Raw genomic sequence first — 17,312 nt, 5'->3', positions numbered from 1 at the left:
ACATTTTGACAAAAGTACTAAGGAAATTATTTTTAGTAGTACATCTTTATTTGTGTTTGGCCAATAGTGCCGAAGTTAAATACATTCCTTCCATATTAGTCAAAAAGCTTGAATACTTTTTATTTTTTTACAATTATGACGTGTACCAATCATGTACTGTACTTGTAAATGCCAGCAAAAAGACGAAAACTTTTACACAAATGAACTATTGTTGTCCCTCAAATAGTACGGTTTCCAATTGCTCGGTTTCGGCTTTATACAGATTGTCTTTGAAGATCTTTTAGGATTTATAAATTTCATGCTCGTCGGGAAATTTTAAAATCCTAAAAATCCGTATAAAACCAAAATCGAACTATTGGAAACTGTACTATTTGAGGGACGACGTAGTTCATTTGTGTAAAAGTTTTCGTCTTTTTGCTGGCATTTTCAAGTACAGTACATGAACTTCATAATTGTAAAAAAATAAAAGGTATTCAAGCTTTTTGACTAATATGGAAGGAATATATTTAATTTTGGCACTATTGGCCAAACACAAATAAAGATATACTACTAAAAATAATTTCTTTAGTACTTTTGTCAAAATGTAAAGTCATTATTAAAGAAATATATTATTTTTATTCCTTTTAACCCGGTAGCAGCGGGGATCATGTTTCTTAATGGTCCCTCTAAGCGAGAAAAATGAGAAAAAATCACCCCTCACACAAACCATTTCATAATATATATCAAAGCATTTGTGATCAGATTATGTATCATCTATTTTGGGGTTTATATCATGGCACACAGTAAAGCCACAAATTTGGCCCGTCGCTGCTACATGGTAAAGCCACAAATTTGGCCCGTCGCTGCTACATGGTAAAGCCACAAATTTGGCCCGTCGCTGCTACACGGTAAAGCCACAAATTTGGCCCGTCGCTGCTACATGGTAAAGCCACAAATTTGGCCCGTCGCTGCTACACGGTAAAGCCACAAATTTGGCCTGTCAATGATACGGTAAAGCCACAAATTTGGCCCGTCACTGCTACACGGTAAAGCCACAAATTTGGCCCGTCACTGCTACACGGTAAAGCCACAAATTTGGCCCGTCACTGCTACAAGGTAAAGCCACACATTTGGCCCGTCACTGCTACACGGTAAAGCCACAAATTTGGCCCGTCGCTGCTACACGGCAAAGTGACACATTTGGCCCGTCGCTGCTACCGGGTTAAGAAAGAATACATATACAGGTACATATTCTCCATTTCCTGCTTTATATACAGCATCACTAGTGTTTGTGTTGCCCCAGTGGCCATGTTGGAAGTGGCCTCAAGTAAACAGAGAGGAAGGAGCACCATGTGTGATCACCCCGCATGGCATGTTGTCCACCTTCATGTTGGCCTCCAGCTCACCCACCTTGTCTTAGTTTGTTGACCAAGAATATCAAAGAATGAACCTCAGAGCCTCCTCCTGTCCTGCCTCTCACTCTCTCTTCCATTTACCAGGTTTTTTCTGATGTTATTCTGTCTTTTCATTCTCTCCTCATCTTGTTTGTTTCTTTTTCGTGTTGCGTGTGTATTTTTGCATCCTCCGTATCCAGTTCCTTTTTTATTATTATCACAGAACCTCTACAGCCCACCTTTCCCTACACTTAAGGGGGCTTCATGGTGCAGTGGTTAGCACACTCGGCTCACAACTGAGAGAACCTGGGTTCGATTCCCGGGCGGAGTGGAAAAATTTGGGCGGCTTTTCCGATACCCTACGCCCCTGTCCACCCAGCAATGAATGGGTACCAGGTATTAATCGGGGGTTTTGTTCCGTGTCCTGGGATCTGTTCCCTTCTCCTATAATTCCTTCCCCCTCTTGTCTCTCTCCGGCATATGACCGCAGATGTTGCGCCAACTAAACGAAACTTTCCAACTTTTTTCCCTTCACTTACAGCTCACCTTTCCCTACACTTACAGCTCACCTTTCCCTGCCCCTTGCCCCTCCCTGCAGGTACATGATGCCCAACGGGACGCTGCACTTCACCTGGGTCAACGGGCCGCGCTCGGAGCAGACTGACGAGGGCATCTACCAGTGCCGTGCCTCCTCCCCGGGCGTGGGCACCATCATCTCCACCCGCGCCAGGCTAAGCATTGTCGGTGAGTGCCACAGCTGTCATCCCTCACAGTGCCAGACAGCCTCTTGTTAGGCAATAGTCAGGCAGTCTTATGTAGGATCTGATAAGACTGTCTTTGGCTCAGTGACCAAAGCCTGCTTCTGAGGATGCACATATTGGCTCATACTTTTCATAGCAAGGAAAGAAAACCACCTCCTTCCATCTTGTCTTGATTCCTGGGAAGGTCTGCATCTGTGACGTGAACCCACTAACAAAATATTAACTGGTCGAGGGATTTGGTGTGTGTGTGTGTGTGTATATGTGTATGTGTGTATGTGTGTGTGTGTGTGTGTGTAATTCCCCATGTTCTGATCACATAATGGACTCAGGATTGGCAGTCATTTCCCTCCCCAAATGGGCATGAAGCTCATAGTGACAGATCTCTGAATACAGTTTAGACAATAAAACAAAACCTGTACTGTTTGCCTTAGTAGCATCAGGGCAGAATGGGATAACATGTTTTGCTGCATGTGATGAACCTGTAAATATCTTCACAAGGACTTTGTCATGTGACCATAGCATTGACTAATTCCCTGCCCGGCTAACAAGACTCATGCTTGGTTTCTCTCCTCACAGGCGGCTGGGAAGAGGATGGTAAAGACAAATCTCATCTTGTGCATGTTAATACTCTCATACTTGTGCCAAGGCCTCTGTGTGGCTAACACTCTGACAGGTGCTTTGTCTTATGATGTATGTTGTTCATTTTGTATTTTATTCTTTGTAGCTGTGTAAAGTGCCATAGTCTGAATAGCTTTGCTCGTTTCCATGATCAGAAAATCTTTATCATCACCAAGGTATAATTTGCTTCTTGTCGAACTGCCATAAATTCTATACAGTCATGGAATGGCATGAGTTATTCATCAGCAGCATTCCACATGAATATTTTGTTGGCTTTACATTTTTTAGATCAAACTTTGCTGGATAAGTTTTCTCTTCCCTGCCTGGTGCTCAGCCTTCATTGTCTCACAGGCTGACTAATTTTCTCTCTGTTTATGTAATGTAAACTATCGTGGTCACCTGGACCATAAAATTGCTGCTGCTCCTCTTATGTAAACGCCTAGATAGACTTCTCTAACCACAAATGTATACTTTTTGCATTGTATTTCATCATCATCATCATCATCATCGTCATCATGAGTTATCCATTTCCCTTCCGAGGCAGTCCTAAGAGTCACCAAACAAACACTGTAATGAAGGTTTGGGCAGAACACTTGGACTGCCCCAGCCTGCCTCCTGTCCTGTAGGAGTTTCATTTGTCTCCATCACTTGTGCCTGTACAGTACAGTGTGGTGCTACAGACAGGTTTTATTCATTCCACAACTCGGCAGCAATGTGCAGCATATGCTCTTGTATGAAATGGAGAACATCCTATTCTTACTGTATGCCCGAAATAGCTAAAGATTTTTGGTTTTGTGCCTTTTTCCCTAGTAATGTATATGTATAATAAAGATCATATGAACCATGATTAAATGCATCTTTTATGAAATAGCATATACATATTCACTCAATTCTTTTTCACATGGTTTCTCTGTTTAGTCTTGTACATTAGAAGTGCCAACAGACACTGTAAAGAAAAATCATCTATCTTTTGTGTTTATTTGTGAGCCTCGGTGGTTTCGTTTGGTGTCCGTGGTGTGGGATGCTCTCTGTGTGCATCCCCCACACAAGTGTCTTAGCTGAAGCAGCAGCACTCTCTCCCCCAGCCCTGCCAAAGTTTGATGAGCAGCCTCAGGACATGACGGTCTTCGAGGGGGAGCGCGCCAGGTTCCCGTGTGCCCTGGACACCACGCCGGCGCCCTCCATCAAGTGGTTCAGGAACAGTCACCCGCTGGAGCCGGACTCACGGATGACACGCCTTCCATCTGGTGGGTGGCTTCAGGGAGAGGGAAGGCGTGAGAGAAAAGGTTCAGCACTCTGCCCTGACCCGTGGAAAATAGCTTTGAGGGAGAAATTGAAGATTAATTTAAGATATTTTCAATCATTCATTAGTGTTCATCATAGTATGAATTATTCTTTTGTGTAACCTGAACTTAATACTTGTAGCTTTGGCCTGCAGGGTTAATGAAGTTGTTTGGCTCCCAGGTGCCTTAGAAATAGAGAATGTAGCCGCAACCGATGCCGGGGAGTACTACTGCCAGGCCAACAGCCTTGACAAGAGCAAAGTGTCCCAGCAAGCCACACTCCAGGTCAAGGAAGCCTACGCCCTGCGGGACCCCCAGCGGCCCGTGTTCATTGCTCAGCCAAAGTCCACGATAGGCAAGGTGGGGGACAAGATCACCCTGGACTGTGCGGCCAACGGCTACCCGGAGCCAACTGTGGTGTGGCTCAAGGACGGCGCCACCATCGACATGGCGTAAGGACCTGCAAAGTGTTCAGTTGATACTGAAGAGGAAATTTGGGAGATGACTGAGAGGGGCTTTTTGATGTGTCTTGAGAGCTTGGAAAACAGTGACTGAGGGGGAGGTTTCAGAACCAATTAAATATATACCCATTACTTTTTTTTTTTTTTTGTGTGTGTGTGTGTGTGTGTGTGTGTGTGTGTGTTGCTGTATATAAGGTAAGTTGCAGCAGGCTTGTTGTAGTGGACTTTTTTGTTTTTATTTACTTTTTCCCTTGAGCTATTAGATACAAAAGCCACTGGCTCACTCACATTTATCTTTCCTCAGGGACCTGGACACACGCTTCCTGTTCTACGGCACCACCAGGAGCCTGCAGATCAACGACCTGAAGGAGGAGGACGAGGGGACGTACATGTGCCGGGCAGAGAACAGGGAGGACTCGGTGGACGCCGTGGCCCACATACAGGTGCAAGGTGAGACAAAAAGTTGCATATTATTGTGACTTTTATGTATAAATTTTGGCATTGTATAAGCTTAGCATTTGTCAGGTATAATGCTTGTCTCAATTACTTGTGTTGAAAATGGTATAAGAAAGATTATGTATATTTTCAGTGTGTGTTAATAAAGTTTGGCATAGTTAAATCTTAAGTATTAGTCAATTATCATGTTTCTCTCAGTTACTAAAGCCTTGAAAATTGTGTAACAGTTGCTCCGAGGTTTCTGAGGCAGCCGGCCAACGCTCTCGCCTATGAGAAGGAGGATGTGGAGCTGGAGTGCAGCGTGTACGGCCAGCCAGAGCCATCGGTCCACTGGCTCAAGAACGGCGAGCTGCTGGTGGAGACGGAATACTTTCAGGTGAGCCGGGCTTCCGTGGCAGTGTGGAAATATATTACTGTTACAGGTTTAAATGGAAAGGGAGAGATAGATTCATAAGATAGAGAGATAGATGGATGTAAAGCTCTAAATAGACACAGAAGGTATGTAAAGAGATTCATAAGGAATATAAGGTTTTAAAAAGATAAATAAAGGGATATAAGGGATTTAAGTAGATAAGGGATAGAAATATATACATAAGGGATATAAGGCTCCATAAAGATACATAAGGGGAGAGAAATATAAGGCTGTCAGTAGCTACATAAAAACACACCTACCTGCCTGCCTTCATCAGTGTTGTGTTAGGTGTGTGTAATGCCAAGCCTCCTCCCTGCAGATTGTGAGCGGCAACAACCTGAAGATCCTTGGCCTGGTGCGGGAGGACTCCGGGATGTACCAGTGTGTGGCGCACAACTCCGCCGGGGACGCCCAGGCCGCCGCCCAGCTGCGTGTCCTTGAGTCAAGTAAGCAGCGGTGCCGTGCGGGGCAGACACTGTTCAGACTGTAGCCCCTTTGTTTGCATTCATGAGTACTGATGTATTGTTGTCTGCATTGGACATAGGCAGTGACTGTAGTCCAGATAATTCCAGATTGCTAATAAGCCCTGACGCTAATGTTTACAAGGTTATTGAATGTATTCCAATGTTTTTGTTTTTTTGTGGGCATCTGCAGCCGCTGGTACTGACGCTGCAGTTTTAAAAAGTTTACATTACCTAAGTTATTGATGTTGATGCATGTGCTTTTTCTGGCATGGCTGTAAGCATAATCCTTTGTTGTGTTTATTATTCCTTGAAGACTGAATAAAATGCATAGATTACACTGTGGGCAAAGCACACGTCTTTAGTAATGTGTTCAAATTTGATTGTCATGAAGTCCTTGGAAATATCAAAGCAGGTGCCGAGTGTTACTGACTCACTAAAATGTGATTTACCCAAGAATGACTATTTTGTTGTGGTATTTTGATAATAAGTTGTCTGGGCTCACCTCCAGGAAGGAGCAGCATGCCCTCCGCCCCAACCCCTGCCACCACCCACGCACAAGGTAGGTCTCTGACACTCTCGCCAACACTGTCACTAGAGTAAGTTGGGCAGCTCAGGCACACTACTACTACTTCTTGGTTTTCAATACTTAAGCCCCGTTCACACTGTGCTGACTCTGGGCCACGACAACCCAGCGACTTTTCCATTTGATAAGTTGGTTCCCACGCTCCAAGAATGGGGGGAGATTTTATTGGGGTCTTGGTGTCTTGCCGACTGTCTGGGACATTCGGCCAACTAGTTGCCAGCATGTCGTCCTAACCCTCACGACTCCAGACTCCCGTCACAACATCGGCACAGCATTCGGCAACAGTCTCAAGACCTCTTTCAGGACATGCCCGACCTTTTCACATCAACACCCAAGACTTCGCGTACCCTAGAGTCGTGGGTAGTCGTGGCCCAGAGTCGGCTCAGTGTGAACGGGGCTTTAGAATATCTGCTCATTGTTAACACATTATTTACATCATTTCCCTTCTATTGGTGTGGGCCTTGTCAGTCACTGTGTCTACTAGTATTTATGCTGTTCACAAATACTCCTGAGTGGGAACCTTTTTGATATTGAAGCTTCTTAGGTAAAAATAGGTTTTAAAAAATGGAACTGGAGATCAGTCTTAAAATTTCCTCCAGTGTCTTAGTTGCTGTGATAGCTAGAGTGTGTGGACAATTGTGATAGCTAGAGTGTGTGGACAATTGTGATAGCTAGAGTGTGTGGACAATTGTGATAGCTAGAGTGTGTGGACAATTGTGATTGCTAGAGTGTGTGGACAATTGTGATTGCTAGAGTGTGTGGACAATTGTGATTGCTAGAGTGTGTGGACAATTGTGATTGCTAGAGTGTGTGGACAATTGTGATGGCTAGAGTGTGTGGACAATTGTGATTGCTAGAGTGTGTGGACAATTGTGATTGCTAGAGTGTGGACAATTGTGATTGCTAGAGTGTGTGGACAATTGTGATTGCTAGAGTGTGTGGACAATTGTGATGGCTAGAGTGTGTGGACAATTGTGATTGCTAGAGTGTGTGGACAGTTGTGATTGCTAGAGTGTGTGGACAATTGTGATGGCTAGAGTGTGTGGACAATTGTGATTGCTAGAGTGTGTGGACAGTTGTGATAGCTAGAGTGTGTGGACAATTGTGATGGCTAGAGTGTGTGGACAATTGTGATTGCTAGAGTGTGTGGACAATTGTGATTGCTAGAGTGTGTGGACAATGGGAACAAACAGTGGCAGAAATATTGCTAAAACTCAACTTGTATTTTGGTAATAATTGCATTTATAGGATTTTTGTCTAAACTTTCTTTGTGTATTTTGATCTTTGAACGCTCTCCTTGAAAGTGTTCTAGCGCCCCGTCATTCACCATCTGGTCATTTTTTCAACATTGAGGATGTCCAGAGAGTCACACTTCATTCCCTTGGTCAGGAAATAGCTAGAATTCTTGAGTATCAGTTGTTAGTTCAGTCTTTGCATTAGCAAGGTGTTGGTGTCCCAGGTAAGAGGTCACTTATATTGCATATTGCCCCTTGACCAATTCTAATATTAATATTTGTAATCTTTTTGTTAGTTACTTTCCATAAAACTGTAATTATCAGGTACTGCACATTCCCTGTTCATAGCTCTCACCCAAATGAAGTTTACTTATAACTGTGAAGCAGGCAAGCTGGATGCATCATCTGTTTTAAGTCCATAAATCTACATATTCCATCATCAGCGTGGATACTTATGAAAGCTAAATTGATTATAAAATTTTATTCTTATGATTTTTCTAATACATTTCTTGTATTTTTTTCTTAGAATATTTACCTTTTATTCATCTATTTATTTTAAGGCATTCCTGAAGAAGGCTCTTACCCCTCAGAGGAGCAAGACCCTGGCGGCGGGCACCCCCAGGCCCCCTCGGCGCCCCGGCTGCTGCAGGCCATCTTCACCAGCAACAGGTTCATCACGCTGGCCTGGCACGAGCCGGAGCTCAACAACGACCACATTGTGGGATACTCAGTTTTCTACAAGCAGGAAGGATCACTCAGGTCAGAACCAAAGGACACACAACCTGGGAATATTTATTGCATGAAACATTCAACACAATACTACTACTGTTAAGATGTAGTTAGCAAGTACAGAGTTATTCAACTGCCATTCCACTGATTATGAAGAAATAATAACATTTTACTGAGTATATAATATTCAAAATTTCATCAAAAGTAAGTAATTCACACATCACTTTCCTCCCTTCACTGCAGAGAACGGGTCCAGAACGTGAGTGCCAGCTCCTCCAGCGAGGGACTGGACGAATACAAGACCCAGATCAGCGACCTCAGTCCCGGGAGTAACTACATGGTGCGGGTGGTGGCCCACACCTCCGGCGGCCTGGTGGGCGCCTCCACTCACGAGGTGCGCGTGTTCACCAAGCCGGACCTGGACCTGCCCTCCGCCCCAGAGAGTCTGAAGGTTGTCCCCACCTCACCTACCAGTCTGGAGGTCACTTGGTTGCCGCCCAGAGTGGCCAAAACACCCATCACGGGATACACCATGTTCTATATGCAGGTGTGTACAGCCTCACAGAACTGTGTGCTAAATGTGGAGTCACTTGGGCATATTTTGAGTGTTGGGAGGAGCTTTCTTGTGTAGTATATCTGGTCTTTTGTAGTCTCCCCATATCCTTGTGTATCCTTGTATGTCATTAGTGATCTTCCTTTAAACACAGGGAAGCAATAGCCATATGTTTGTTTAAGTGTCATCATGTATCCTAACCATTGTCTCTTATAATTTTCTCCTCAGGTTGGGTCAGCAGAAGAACACGAGGTAGAGGTCACTGGTACGTCATATGACCTCCAAGGTCTTGACCAGTTCACTGAGTACAGCGTGTGGCTCACTGCTGTCAACAGTAATGGTGGGGGTGACGCCACCCCGGAGGTCACTGCCAGAACCTTCTCAGATGTACCCTCAAAGGAGCCTCAGAATGTGACCGTTGAGGCTGCCAGCTCAATGGTAAGTTGTGGAAGGCTTCCAAGACAAAGATACATTTTAAAACTCATTTTTAAATAGCTTTCTGCTTTGTTCGTTTCCTTCACATCATCTCTACAAGTTGCACATTCACTGTATTTCATTATTTTTAACCCGTCCGCTGCGATTGGCACAGATTTAGCTTTCACTGGTAGCCTGGTAACATATACTCTCAGGTCTTTCTCTGCCTCTGTGGTGGATAGTGGAGTGTTTCCCATGTGGTATTGGTATGCTGGATATCCCCTCCCAAGGTGCAGGACTTTACATTTTTCTTTTTTTTTTTTTTTTTTTTTCATTGAATTGTAGCAGCCACTTTTTGTTCCATTTCTCTAGCTTGGTGAGGTCATCTTGTAAGATATCCACAGTCAAGGGGTTAAGTTGAAGCGCACACGGCCTCACACAATGTTCAAACTTTTTAGATTTTATTTTCATCATCTCTCGTACATTTTTTTCCCTCACGCTGCTTTTCCTCTCAGAGCCTCATCATCCGCTGGGAGCCTCCATGACGAGCACCATAACGGGATCATCACCGGCTACAAGATCCGCTACAAGGAGCGCGGCAAGTCAGGTTCCTCCAAGACCAAAACCACAGACGGAAACAGACGACTCTTTGCCCTCACAGACCTCAAGAAAAGCACCACATACTCCATAAAGGTAAGGTTTGACTATCTCTTTTACCATGCATTTCAACAGTGTAAATTTTAATGTAAGTAGAGTTTTTCCTTGTCGAGAATATGTTAACCCATCTGCTGCGATTGGCACAGATTTGGCCTTCACTGGTAGCCTGGTAACATATACTCCCAGGTCTTTCTCTGCCTCTGTGGTGGATAGTGGAGTGTTTCCCATGTGGTATTGGTATGCTGTATATCCCCTTCCAAGGTGCATGGCTTTACATTTTTCTTCATTGAATTGTAGCAGCCACTTTTTGTTCCATTCCTGTAGCTTGGTAATATCTTCTTGTAGGAAATCTGCCATCAAGGGGCTAAATCTCTTTTTTACCATGCATTTCAACAGTGTAAACTTTAAAGCAAGTGGAGTTTCTCATGTTAAGAATATACTAATTGCTCCTTTTCCTTTCCTTTTCCAGCTTGCAGCCCTCACGGTCAACGGCACAGGTCCGTACACTCAGTCCACCCTGGCGGAGACCTTTGCCAATGACCTCGATGAAAACAGGGTCCCAGATAAGCCAGTTGGTCTAAAAGGTAAGTGTTTTCCTCAGTGTTGTGATATACATTCTCTGTCCCCTACAAACAGTCCCTCATACACTGCATATCCTCCCTCCTACATCCCTATTCCTAACGTATTCCCCACAAACAGTGCCTCATACACCTCATATCCTCCTTACATCCTCGTCCATCACCTCCATACTTTAATCCCTACAAACAATACCTACAATGTGTGCTGTACATGGAATTTAGGATAACTTACAGGTACAATACACTCTTACAGTTCTGTTTTCACAATACAAAATTCTACATGTTTGGAAGCCATGATAAAACCTACATAGCGATCATGATGGTGAAGTCACTGTGTAATCTGTAGCGTCTTGTGGTCCATCTACAGCCGTGGCGTTGACTGACCACATCCGAGTGCGCTGGCAGCCTCCCGCGCAGCACAATGTGATGCTGCGTGGCTACACCATAGGCTGGGGCCGAGGCGTGCCGGACATCTACTCCAAGATCGTGGACAGCAAGCAGCGCAGTTACATCATTGATAAGCTGGGTGTGTACAGATGCTCGTTTGTGACTAATTCATTTTCTGGTCTGATAGTATGCAGACATCCAGTGTGACTCTCCATAAGACAGAGATTTTGAATTTGCCACTTCTACATTTGTGGTGAGCCAAGAGAAGGTTGAGATTTTGTTAACCTGTCTGCTGCGATTGGCACGGATTTTGCCTTCACTGGTAGCCATGTAACATAAAGTCCCAGGTCTTTCTCTGCCTCTGTGGTGGATAGTGGAGTGTTTCCCATGTGGTATTGGCATGCTGGATATCCCTTCACTGGTAGCCTGGTAACATATAGTCCCAGGTCTTTCTCTGCCTCTGTGGTGGATAGTGGAGTGTTTCCCATGTGGTATTGGTGTGCTGGATATCCCTTCACTGGTAGCCTGGTAACATACAGTCCCAGGTCTTTCTCTGCCTCTGGGGTGGATAGTGGAGTGTTTCCCATGTGGTATTGGTATACTGGATATCCCTTCACTGGTAGCCTGGTAACATACAGTCCCAGGTCTTTCTCTGCCTCTGGGGTGGATAGTGGAGTGTTTCCCATGTGGTATTGGTATACTGGATATCTCCTCCCAAGGTGCAGGACTTTACATTTTTCTTAATTGAGTTGTAGCAGCCACTTTTTGATCCATTCCTTTAGCCTTAGGTTATTCATTGGTTATCCGTGACCTGTTCTTTGTCTTTCTACCTGTTATTCTACCTGTTATCTGTTATTCTATCTGTTATTTGTTATCCGTTCTGCCCAGTTTAACCCATTGACTGGATTTCCTACAAGAAGACCTCATCAAGCTACAGGAATGGAACAAAAAATGGCTGCTGCAATTCAATGAAGGAAAGTGTAGTCCTGCACCTTGGGAGGGGAAATCCAGCATGCCAATACCACGTGGGAAACACTCCACTATCCACCACAGAGGCAGAGAAAGACTTGGGAGTATATGTTACCAGTCTACCAGTGAAGGCAAAATCCGTGCCAATTTCAGCGGACGGGTTTAGGGTTGGGAAAAGTTTACTGTATTGTTACCATTGAGTCTATAACAAGTTCTCCGTCTCCTCAGAACCCAACACGGAGTTTGTGATCAGCCTGCGGGCCTTCAACAACGTGGGTGACGGGCAGCCGGTGTACGAGCAGGTCCGCACCCGGCCAGAGGAGGAGGAGGTGGCGCCCACGCTGGACCCGCCGGTGGGGGTGAAGGCCGTGGTGCTGACGCCCTTCACTGTGGCGCTGCAGTGGACGGACACCACGCTGAACAGGAACCAGGTGACTTACTTATTTATTATTATTATTATTTTTCATTATATATTCTTTTTAGCAAGGGAGGCAACTCAAGGTCAAAAATTTAAACAACAACTAAAAGCCCGCTAGATGCTGCTCCGAACACAAGCATAAAGAATGGGAGGTCAAAAGAGAGGTCAATTTTGGGCAGTGTTGCTGGGCTCCTTCAGGGAGGGCAATCATCAGCTGGAAAATATATGTCTTATCTCATGTTCTTTATGCAGTGTGTCAAAGACTTGCCACTTGGGTCAACACAGCTACGGAAAACTTAGGTATTTGTCAAGGAACACATTCTTTCCCTGCAAACACTCCCTCACACACTCTTCATTCACCACTTACTCATTCTTTTCCTGCAAACACTCCCTCACACACTCTTCATTCATCACTTACTCATTCTTTTTTTCCTGCAAACACTCCCTCACACACTCTTCACTCACTACTTACTCATTCTTTTCCTGCAAACACTCCCTCACACACTCTTCATTCATCACTTACTCATTCTTTTTTCCCTGCAAACACTCCCTCACACACTCTTCATTCACCACTTACTCATTCTTTTCCTGCAAACACTCCCTCACACACTCTTCATTCACCCCTTACTCATTCTTTTCCTGCAAACACTCCCTCACACACTCTTCATTCACCACTTACTCATTCTTTTCCTGCAAACACTCCCTCACACACTCTTCATTCACCACTTACTCATTCTTTTCCTACAAACACTCCCTCACACACTCTTCATTCACCACTTACTCATTCTTTTCCTACAAACACTCCCTCACACACTCTTCATTCATCACTTACTCATTCTTTTCCTACAAACACTCCCTCACACACTCTTCATTCATCACTTACTCATTCTTTTTTCCCTGCAAACACTCCCTCACACACTCTTCATATCCTCCCTCCTGCATCCTTATTCGTCACTCACATCCTCTATTCCCCACAAACACTCCCTTATACACCTCATATCCTCCCTCATACATCCTTATCCATTACTTACACATCCTCTATTCCCTGCAAACAGTCCCTCACACCCTTCATATCCTCCCGTCATTCATGTCTCACTGTAAGGCACTAATGTGTATAATATCACTAGGAATGTATGTGATATTATATACATTAGTGCGTTACATCACTTCACAAACTGTTCCTTAATCCAGTGACCTTTCTTATGTTTGCCCTCCGTCCCTGTACCTGCCTCCCTGTTAATAGTGACCTTTGACCCCTGCAGTACATCAGCGACACAAGGTACTACACCGTGCGCTACACCACCTTCTCCTCGGCCTCGTCCTCCAGTCCGCGCTACCGCTACGTCAACGCCACGGATGTGACCTGCCTCATCGACAACCTCAAGCCATCAACAGTGTATGAGTTTGCCGTGAAGACCATCAAGGTGAGATCAGTGTTGGAAGCCTTCGTTCTTCTCTCAGCAAATATTCACCAAGTCTTGCAATACTGTTTGAGGAAATCCTACACAGCTGAATCCTTGCTGTGATACATAGAGCAATTATAACTCCAGGTGAACTTTTATTAATGTTTGAGATATTGATTTTTTCATTGACTTTTTGCAAATACTTAAAGGAAATGAGCCTTATATAATGGTATTAGAAACAGCACATTATCTTTAGTGACATAAATCTGTTCCCCAGCCCTTGTTTCACATGAGTAAAATGCATTATGGGGGAATTTTGAAGTCTTGGTGTGGTAGTGTTGTCAATGGCTTTTAAATCACACTTTTTCCTCACACTTGTCCTCATCAGGGTCGCCGTGAGTCCCCCTGGAGCCTGGTGGCCTCCAACACCACGCTGGTGGCCCGGCCGTCCTCGCCGCCCCGGGACGTGGCAGTGGTCACCATCCTGACCGTCCACCATCATCTTCAACTGGCAGCCGTGAAAACAACGAAAGAAGATCACAGGTGAGCTAATGGGTTATCATGATGGCATCTTCAAATTAAAAAAAAAGTTGAGTTAGTGTACGTGCCAAATCACAGTTTTGGACTCCACTGTACATAGTTAATGGAACACACCTTCACTGATATAGAAATGACATTGAAGTATAGTATCAAAGCAGTGACTTGGGTCATGAGGAGCACTGGGGGGCAGCATGGGCCAAGCAGGAAGCAAGAATCATACATCATGGCAGCCACTACTGGGCTGGGCTCATCCAAGAGGCCCCTCCAAAGAGCCTATTGGAGCTATAGGCAGCACTTAAAAAGAAGATTATTGAGAGAGTAATTTTGTTTGTTCCAGGCTACGTGATATTCTACACCACGGACCAAACTGTCAATGACTGGGTGATGGAGAAAGTGATGGGGGACAGGCTCACCTTCACTGTCCATGGATTGACGCCTTCAACGAAATATTTTTATAAGATGCACGCTCGCAACGTCAAAGGTTTTGGTCCATTCTCCTCCGTGGGAAACTTCACGACTCTTCCAGGTAAGAAAGTGTTTTTAGGGAGCGTCATTGTTGTTGTGCGTCACTGTTCTCTGTGTTATTATGCACAAGTTGTTTCCCACTATACTTTATTCCTCATCATGAACCACTCCCTCCCTGAGACTAACTTGAGGCCCATTACCTGCATAGTGTGTGACTGTCACCTCTGGCTCTGTGGGCATGTTGGTGAACCCCGCTTACCTGGTTGTTTCTGTAAGAGACAATCCTTAGTAACGGGTGTGCCCAGAAAGTTGGGTTAGAGCAGGTTGATGGAGCCTGCTGGGAGGTACATGGTATGGGGAAGCTGCCTACATGGGGAGCTGCACGAAGGAATCCCCGAGAATTGCATCATAGGTTTGGCGTGACAACACTCCGCCCAGCATAGCCTCCCATTGATTGATTTTAATCCCATGTTGAGAATATTGTTTTACATCTGCTCATGTGTTCCAGCTGTTGGCAAGAGCATCGGTGAGCCCCCTGGCTGGTTTGTGGACCGAGGGAGCCTGATTGTGCTAGTGATCGCCGGCGTGGTAGGAGCCGTGACCTTGCTGGGGGCCTTCGTGGCCACCACGCTGTACTGCCGCAGGGCCAAGGCGGAGCCCAGGCCAAGCATTGTGTAAGTTGGCAGGACAGTTTCTTGTTATGGTGTTTCATCCCATGACTCATTTCACCAATCCTTTACTCTGACTGCAGGAACTTTTTATTCATTTTGTAACATGGAGAACAAAGCTGCTGGTCATAGTCCACAAAGACTTAAGTTTGCCAAAATTAGAGAAAGAAAAAGAAAAAAAAGAAAGGTAAGCTTGTTCTTATGAAATGTTCAAAATGAACTTCCATTTTGTGCTCTAATTGCAGGCAAACAAGTGACCTCTATTGTGATATTAGTGTCTCTTGGTGGAGCAGCTAACAAGTGTTTCTGATTTGTGATTGCTTGCAGTGTGCTGGCTAGGAGCTATTTCTTCAAACAAATATGAATATGCTTTGTTGAACTCAAACCTCATACCTTTAACATCCGTCCTGTTTTGAAGATTTCACATACATTTCTGTCTCCCTCTGGACAGCCTCCTGAGGTACAGCAGCAGCACTCAATAGTATTTAGCAGCTAATGAGATGCGTCACTGTTCCTTGCAGTGTTGGCGGCAGCTGCAGTAAAAGCAACAAGCCTGACGTCCAGCCTCCAGACCTGTGGATCCATCACGACCACTTGGAGCTGAAGAACTTTGACAAGGGTGAGCGTAGCAACTCCCCCAACCACGCCTCCATCATCAACCACACAGGTGGGTGTTTCTCATCAGCCATTGAACAGTGTGCGGCTCATGAGAATCAAATCGTACAGGTAAAGCATTTGTGTGTCATTTTTTGTAATATTTGGTTGTTGGTGTCTTGTATCCCGTCACGGCTGCGTTGTAGTGTGCCAGTGACGCCACACACAACCTTACACAACCCACGGACACTCCAGTATGAGAGCCTTCACACACATTACGGAATTGTTGTGAAAATATTCATTATTTTATGTTTCTGTGTCATTTGTTGGCAGCTTGAAACATCCGTTAGCAATTTATTTGTTGTTGTTTGTGACCGTACAAACTGTGATGTGACACAACGGCAATATTTTTGTGTTGTGTGTGCGGACTTTGATATTATTTGGGCCGTTCGGAAGAGCTGAAGAAAGATGAATGTGTTGTGTGATAGGTGTCAATTTTTTCAACTTTTGTACACAAACCTTGTGTAAGAATAGCATTTTCTACATCCAATCCTTAAATGGTCTTCATCCATTTTAGTATTTTTTTCTGGGGAATTTCTTAAACTGTTTTTAGAGTGTACAGTATTTTTAAGAACTAGCACAGCACCGTACACAGCTCTGTGGTGCACCTTCCTATTGACCTTCTTCCAAGTACTCTTCTTACTTTTTTATCCGGTACGACTGACAGCATCACTCAGAGGAACGGAAGATTTTGTGACATTATGCTCACACTGTTTTAATGGAAGAGTAGGATGTTGTTCTGGTCTTAGTTTGTTACCCATGACATGCTGATGACTCCCAAAAAGTGTATGTTTTATTGAACCAAGAGAAAATGTCACCCTTAGTAAACAAAGATATGATTTGTTGTGTCATGCGTCATTCCTGTGCTCCTTGCTCTGTGTCATCAGGAGAGGGAGGGACTGGTCTGAAGGGACAGTAGTGGAGACAGGAGCGGGAGCATCACAGGCCGTGCTAGAGGACTGTGTGTCTCGGGTCCTATTTTCATTGTTCAAGCTTTCATGGTGTCACCTCATATGATAGACAGCAGGCATAGAAGTTATTATTTTCCACCTGGGGGGAAAAAAACATTATATTCCTATCTCAAGAAAGAGGCTGCCTTCAAGGTGCATGACTTACTGTATATTGCTATAGCTGTGTTGCCCTCAAAGGATTACTACAAGTGTGCATTGGGTTTGTAGTTTATTTAGTATCTGTAGAAATGCCTACCATCTGTGGGAAGCTGTTGTTTATC

At 44.6% G+C, this 17,312-nt stretch overlaps 1 pseudogene; it reads left to right on the top strand.

Annotated features, from left to right (window-relative positions):
- LOC126984285 (neogenin-like) overlaps positions 1–17,312 on the top strand; it is a 32,705-nt pseudogene that overhangs the window by 283 nt on the left and 15,110 nt on the right.

The sequence above is a fragment of the Eriocheir sinensis genome, chromosome 56 (assembly GCF_024679095.1).
Source record: "Eriocheir sinensis breed Jianghai 21 chromosome 56, ASM2467909v1, whole genome shotgun sequence".
NCBI classification, from domain to species: domain Eukaryota; kingdom Metazoa; phylum Arthropoda; class Malacostraca; order Decapoda; family Varunidae; genus Eriocheir; species Eriocheir sinensis.
The sequence above is the reverse complement of the archived record's forward strand: the minus strand, read 5'-3'. Positions and strand labels throughout refer to the sequence as shown.